This window comes from Panthera onca, chromosome A2 (assembly GCF_046562875.1).
Source record: "Panthera onca isolate mPanOnc1 chromosome A2, mPanOnc1 haplotype 2, whole genome shotgun sequence".
In the NCBI taxonomy this organism is placed as follows: domain Eukaryota; kingdom Metazoa; phylum Chordata; class Mammalia; order Carnivora; family Felidae; genus Panthera; species Panthera onca.
Genome location: NC_138340.1, coordinates 78,618,673 through 78,625,196, shown reverse-complemented (window position 1 = coordinate 78,625,196; position 6,524 = coordinate 78,618,673).

Below are 6,524 nucleotides of genomic sequence, written 5' to 3'. Positions count from 1 at the left end.
CCTTGCCGCACCCCCACCCTCCGCACCTGCGCAGCACGGTCCGCTGCCGTGAGCCGAGCCTTGGCGCGGGGTTCTCAGACTCCCACCCTCCTCGGCCGCAGCCTTCTTCCAGCGGCTTCTGTTCACAGTTCCCGATTTATAGATGGATTTTCAGTTCCCAGTTTATAGATGAATTTATAAAATTTTGACACAGACGTAAGAAACGTTTCAAGGCTATTAGGGGACTTCTGTTAAAATGGTGGAAAGTTGTTGCAGAACAACTCAGGAGCGTGATTCATCAAACATTCTTACGGAAATGGAGTTTATTGTGAAAATTATCATTGGAGTCAGGTTTGAAGGTTGTAGGAGAAAGGTTTTACCGAATTCAAAAAGACGTGGCCGGACGGGCTCCTCCTGGCTCACCTGCCCACCTCCTACCTTGTAAGACAAGTCTTCCACTTGGGGTGCGCTAGGTGTCCTACGGAAGGCTAAGTCCTGCTCCCGCTTCAAGATCCTGCTTAAGAGATGCTTTGAGCTCGGCACCCAGCTTTTGAAGCCCCTAAGTAGTGATATGCTTAGCGGCTTCCCCAATATCTTGCAGTTCTTGGAGAGCTGGAATGGTGGCCTGTGCTACATGTGGTAAGATGGTTAACACAGTAAACAAGAAAGCACAATAGGGTCCCGGTACCAACTTCCAAGTACTTACCTATGAATTAGGTTACTTGCCATTGAAGTTATTCTGGGAGGGTTTGACAACTGTTATTGAACATCTTTCTAAGTGCACCTGAGACCACTATAAATGGTAGTCCAGGTCTTCCTGCTGCTAGTTTTGTTGTTGTTGTTTTTCTTTTCTTTTCGTTTTTACATTAAAAAAATGTTTATTTTCGAGAGACAGAGCGTGAGCGGGGAAGGGGCAGAGAGAGGGAAACACAGAATCAGAAGCAGGCTCCAGGCTCTGAGCTGTCTTGAACCCACAAACCTTGAGATCATGACCTGAGCTGAAATCAGCGGACTGAGCCACCCAGGCGCCCTTGTTTTTCTTTTCTACTGTTTCTGCACCTTTTCTCCTGGCACTCACTCAGTTATTGTAGCTCCAAGGTAGTAATCTCGTTACTGACTTTCTTGATGCTCAACTCTTTGTGTTCTCTTTAGTCCATATTTCTAATTTTTTATTCCTGTTTTGTTGAGGCACTTAGGAGTGGGTTGTGGATAGTAAGTAGTGGGTGGGCACCCTGGGGATGGGTTGTGGATAGCAGTGCTTTTTGACTTGGACTTCATATTCACAAAGATTCAATGTTAGATTAGACTCTGGTATTTCCGAATGAGCTATACACCGACAGATCGGAATGATGTTCACTTTGCGACTTTATTAACTTTAAAACTTTTAAATACACTCTTAATTTACAAACCCAGTTTTGGCATTTCTTTTTTTTTCTTTCTTTCTTTTTGAAGGTCTAAGGAATTAGATTGGCCAGACTCTTTTTCAGCTTCTGAGAAGCTTGATTTTGGGTTTCCTCTTTTCTGCCCCTTCTTGCATCCTCTCCTGCTTCTTGTTCAAACCTGACATGGAGGGCACAGAAAACCTTTAGTGCTAGAGTCCCCACCTTGAACTTGAGAAATTCTCTTCCTTGGCTGTGTGCCACTAGGGGCGCCTGGGTGCATCGGACTTTGGCTCAGGTTATGATCTAGTGGTTCCCAAGTTCAAGCCCCATCTTGGGATCTGTGCGGGCAGCTCAGAGCCTGGAGCCTGTTTCTGATTCTATGTCTCCCTCTCTGTCTGCCCCTCCCCCACTCGTACTCTGTCTTTCTCTCTCTCTCAAAAACAAATAAATAAATAAACATTAAAAAAAGAAAAGAAAAGAAAAGATAGAGACCATGTAAGGTGAGCAGAAGAACAATATCTGGTCGCTTGTCAGAACTGATTCACAGGATCTGACCGGGCAAAACAAAGCAGGAGTGAACTCCTGCAGTTACTTTGAGTTACAAATAGCTTAGCACCGCTACTGACAGTTCTCTCAGCTCAGAGGAGCTCCCACTTGCCTGAGGAGCTGGTAGCGGCTGGCAGAGCAAGTGAGATCTGATTAGGCAACCAGATAGCTTTATGTAAAGGTTTTTGATCCTAGAAAAACAAGTGTTTAAACAATAGCATCTCATTGAAGGCATAACTGTCTAAAATCTGAGAAGAATGTTCAGATGACTATCACATTGACTGGCAACACTGGTCATTTTCTGATTTGTTCTTCAAATCTGAGCTAAGACTGAGAAGCTCTGGGCACAACGTGTTCCCCTCTCTACCAGGGCTGTTATGGAAAATAATACTTGTAATGCAAAACTGTCCTTTCTGAGGTAGTCATGTTGAGTCCTACCCATGGTACTATAATTATGGCTGAGTTATCGACATAATTTGTCATTATTTTGCTTTCTCTTTGCTGTTTATAAAATGTGTGCCAGGTTATGATACTTGGAATTTAAGGATGTCAAGAGGAGAGAGGGAATCTGTTTTAGGGAAATCATATGGTTGTCTAACCATAACATTCCTTTGTGTTTGTCAATGGTAATACAAAGTTCTGGTCATTGTATTGGGAAGATGAGGCTTTGTAACTCATTCTCAACCCATATTTGTCTCAACCCATATCCTGAAAAGATAGTGTTTATGACTGATAAGTTCAAAACCTGAATTTTGTCAACAAACAGTTCTATTCACTGATGGATTTAACAATCATTTCAGAAAAATGTAAAAACCACTGTAAGTTTATTTAAATTGTGCGATAGATTAACTCAGTGGGCCTAGTAAATTAATCTCAAAATAATTAAACTGAAGTATTTTTAAATTTAATTTTTTTATTTGTTTTTAAAGTGTATTTATTTGAGAGAGAGAGAGAGTACACGAGTGGGGAAGAGGCAGAGAGAGAGAGGGACAGAATCCTAAGCAGTCTCCACACTGTCAGCACAGAGCCCAACGTGGGGCGTGATCACACAAATCGTGATCACAAATGACCTGAGCCGAAATCAAGAGTCAGATGCTTAACCAACTAAGCCACCCAGATGCCCCTTAAATTTTAATTTTTTTTTCATGTTTTTATTTATTTTTGAGAGAGAGGGAGACAGAGCACAAGTGGGGGAGGGACAGAGAGAAAGACACAGAATCCAAAGCAGGCTCCAGGCTCTAAGCTGTCAGCACAGAGCCTGACGCGGGGTTCAAACCCATAAACCGTGAGATCATGACGTGGCCGAAGTCAGACATTTAACTGACTGAGCTACCCAGGTACCCCTAACTTTTAAAATAGTTTTAGGGGCACGTGGGTGGCTCAGTCAGGTGAACGTCCGACTTTGGCTCAGGTTGTGATCTCATGGTTCGTGAGTTTGAGCTCCACATCAGGCTCACTGCTGTCAGTGCAGAGCCTGCTTCAGATCTTCTGTCCCCCTGTCCCTCTGCCCCTCCCCCGCATGCATGCACGCACTCTCTCTCAAAAATAAATAAAACATTTAAAAATAAATAAAATAATTTTAGATTTACAGAAAAGTTGCAAAGTAGAGTCCCTATTTATATTTCACCCAGTTTTCCCAGTGTTAACATCTTCTATAACCAAGAGATATGCATCAAAACAAGGATATTAACATTGGTATATTTCTATTAACTAAACTGCAGAATTTTTCAAACCTCACCAGTTGTCCACTAATGTCTTTTTACTACTTCAGGATCCAATCTAGGGTACCACATTTAATTTAATGAGATCTTTTTGGAAAGGGTGTTCAGGAGTGGAGGGAAATGAATAAGGCAAAATCATTTTCCATTCTGTTGAAAACTGAACAAAATGCACGAGGATTCAGTATATGCAAATTACTTTGACCTCAGTGGTCTGCTGCTCAATGGCTACCTGGGTGTCAGCACCTGCCTTACCTGGCTGGGTTGGCTCCCTTAGGTCTTAGCGTCCCAACTGGTGGCAGTGACCCACAGTGGCATATGGTCGATCCCGGTGAATATGGTGTCTGCTCTCATAGTCCTGGGCTCAACGCCACCCGTTGCACTAAATGCAAGTTTCTGGAGAGCAAGGGAGCAGAGCCGTCTTGCTGCTCTACAGTCCATTAGAGCTGCGATTACAATACAGTGGTTAACAGCAGGACTGTGTTGTCAGACTCCTAGGCTTAAACCCTGACTCTACTTTGTCACTTTCGGCAAGGGGTTGAACCTTCCTAACTCATTTCCATTTTGCAGAGAGGAAGTGAGAGTTGTAGTGAGGTTTAAATTTTCTAATTTTCAGAGATTATATGGAAGAGTGCCTGGTACAGAGTCATTACTTACTAAATGTTACCTGTTATGATCACAGTGTTCCAGAAACCATGGGTGACAGTCTCCCAATCGGGTGGCTTGAGAAACAACCAAGACTCAATGCTAGAGCCAAAATCATTTAAGGAGATCAAACTTTTACTTATTGACTAGAAGAGGATGAGAGGTCTAAGGAAGACCATTCCATGGATAAAAGGAAAGAAATATGAAACTTGGGAATAGAATTCTAGAAAGCAAAGAAAATGACATTTTTCACTACTGCGGATCCCATGGGGCGGAGATCATGCTGATCCTCTTTGTGAGGGCCCGACTTTAATCTCTTTGTGCCTGAAGTGGGCACAGACCTTATCACCATTTTAAGCCTAGCTCATGTTTAAGCAATGAATAAGCAGGAGAAATGTTATAACTTGTAGAGGTGAATTTTACAATAATAATCACAAGGTCTCTAAAGAGAAAAGGCTTATTGCATAATAGCTTTTATAACATAACTTGGAACTTGCATAGTGTTTGGCATTTTTCAGAGGCCTTTCATGCTCCCTTTCTTCATGTGACTCTTGAGCTAAAGGAGAGTGTAGGAATTACGATCCACACTTTGTTGAAACAGAAGCTCAGAGCGACGAGAGCATATCAGAAAAGACTTCGTCGTGAAAATGACACGGCACTGAAGCTTGAGAGATGTGGAGGGGGTTCTCCAGGTGGATGGGAGGGGCGTCCAGGTAGAAGTGCGGCAGAAGGTAGAGAATAGTGTTAGAGGAGAGGGGAGTTCTTCTGTGGGACCAAATACCTAAAGAGATCTGATGCTTTGACTGAGGAGAGCAATGTAGAGGCAGGCCTTTATATGCCAGGCTAGGATTTTGGATGATATTCTCTGGCAGTGAGTTGCTTTGAGGCAAGAAGAATAACATGATCAGGTTTCAGTTTAGGAATACCACTCTGGCAATAGTATAAAAGATAAACTCAAGATATTTAGTGGGTAGGTTCAAGATAGCTGTTTTTTAAAATTTTTTTAAGTTTATTTATTTTGAGAGAGACAGAGTGCACATGCGAGTGGGGGAGGGACAGAGAGAGAGAGAAAGAGAGAACCCCAAGCAGACTCCTCACTGCCAGTGAAGAGCCCCACACAGGGCCTGAACTCATGAAACTCTGAGATCATGACCTGAGCCGAAAGTCGTATGCTTAACCAACTGAGCCACCCAGGCGCCCCTCAAGATAGCTGACATTTTCTAAACCTTGAGGCATGAGATCCCAGGTCCCAGATGGGTGACAACGAGAAGTAGACAGCCAGGTTAGCGCCAGCAGCACAATACTGCCTGCAACAAAAGCACAAGATTCAGGTGCAGAAACCTCTTGTTCCTCCTCTGGCGTTATCAGATCTAGAAATTTTCCTGAAGCATTACCATTTAATTTCCTTTTGCTTACCTCTGTGTAATGGGAGTACAGTATTTGTATAGCATCAACTGAAATATGTTAATTAACATCAATGGAGTACTTCCAACAACAAATCAGGACTTGGGAATGAAGACAAATGTGAAGATGTCATAGGCTGGTCCCAGAATCATATCCAGGATAGAGAGTTCAGCAGGCTGCCTAAGATATGTAGCAGGGTGGATATGGAGATTTAAAAAAATTTTTTTAACGTTTTATTTATTTTTGAGATAGGGAGAGACAGAGCATGAACAGGGGAGGGTCAGAGAGAGGGAGACACAGAATCTGAAACAGGCTCCAGGCTCTGAGCTGTCAGCACAGAGCCCGACGCGGGGCTCGAACTCACGGACCGCGAGATCATGACCTCAGCCGAAGTCAGACGCTTAACCCACTGAGCCACCCAGGCGCCCCGATATGGAGATTTTAGAATCCAATTTTTAGCCGCTTCTATCATAAGTGATTATTCAAAGGACTTCTACATTTTATCGTCTCCCTGGAAAGTAGAGTCCCCCAAAGATTTATACAGAGATTTCAAGTTTAATATTGTATTATACCTAGGGATCTCTCATGAAATCTGGTAAGAAACAAAGCAAAATGTCCACTAGTTCTGTATGGATGGTTTGTTTATTTTATTTGCAAGTGCAGAGAACTGACTTCCTGCCGGGGAGAGAACATGGTGTGATAGATCTGGGACAGTAAACTGAGTGGGTGAAATTCTTTGTTCTTAGCATGCCGGTTGGGATAGCTGCGGGACCTGAATTTTCTATATCTAACAGGAAACCCAAAGAAATGTCCTTCCCTCCTGATTCTGGCCCTATGGATTTGTGTCAGG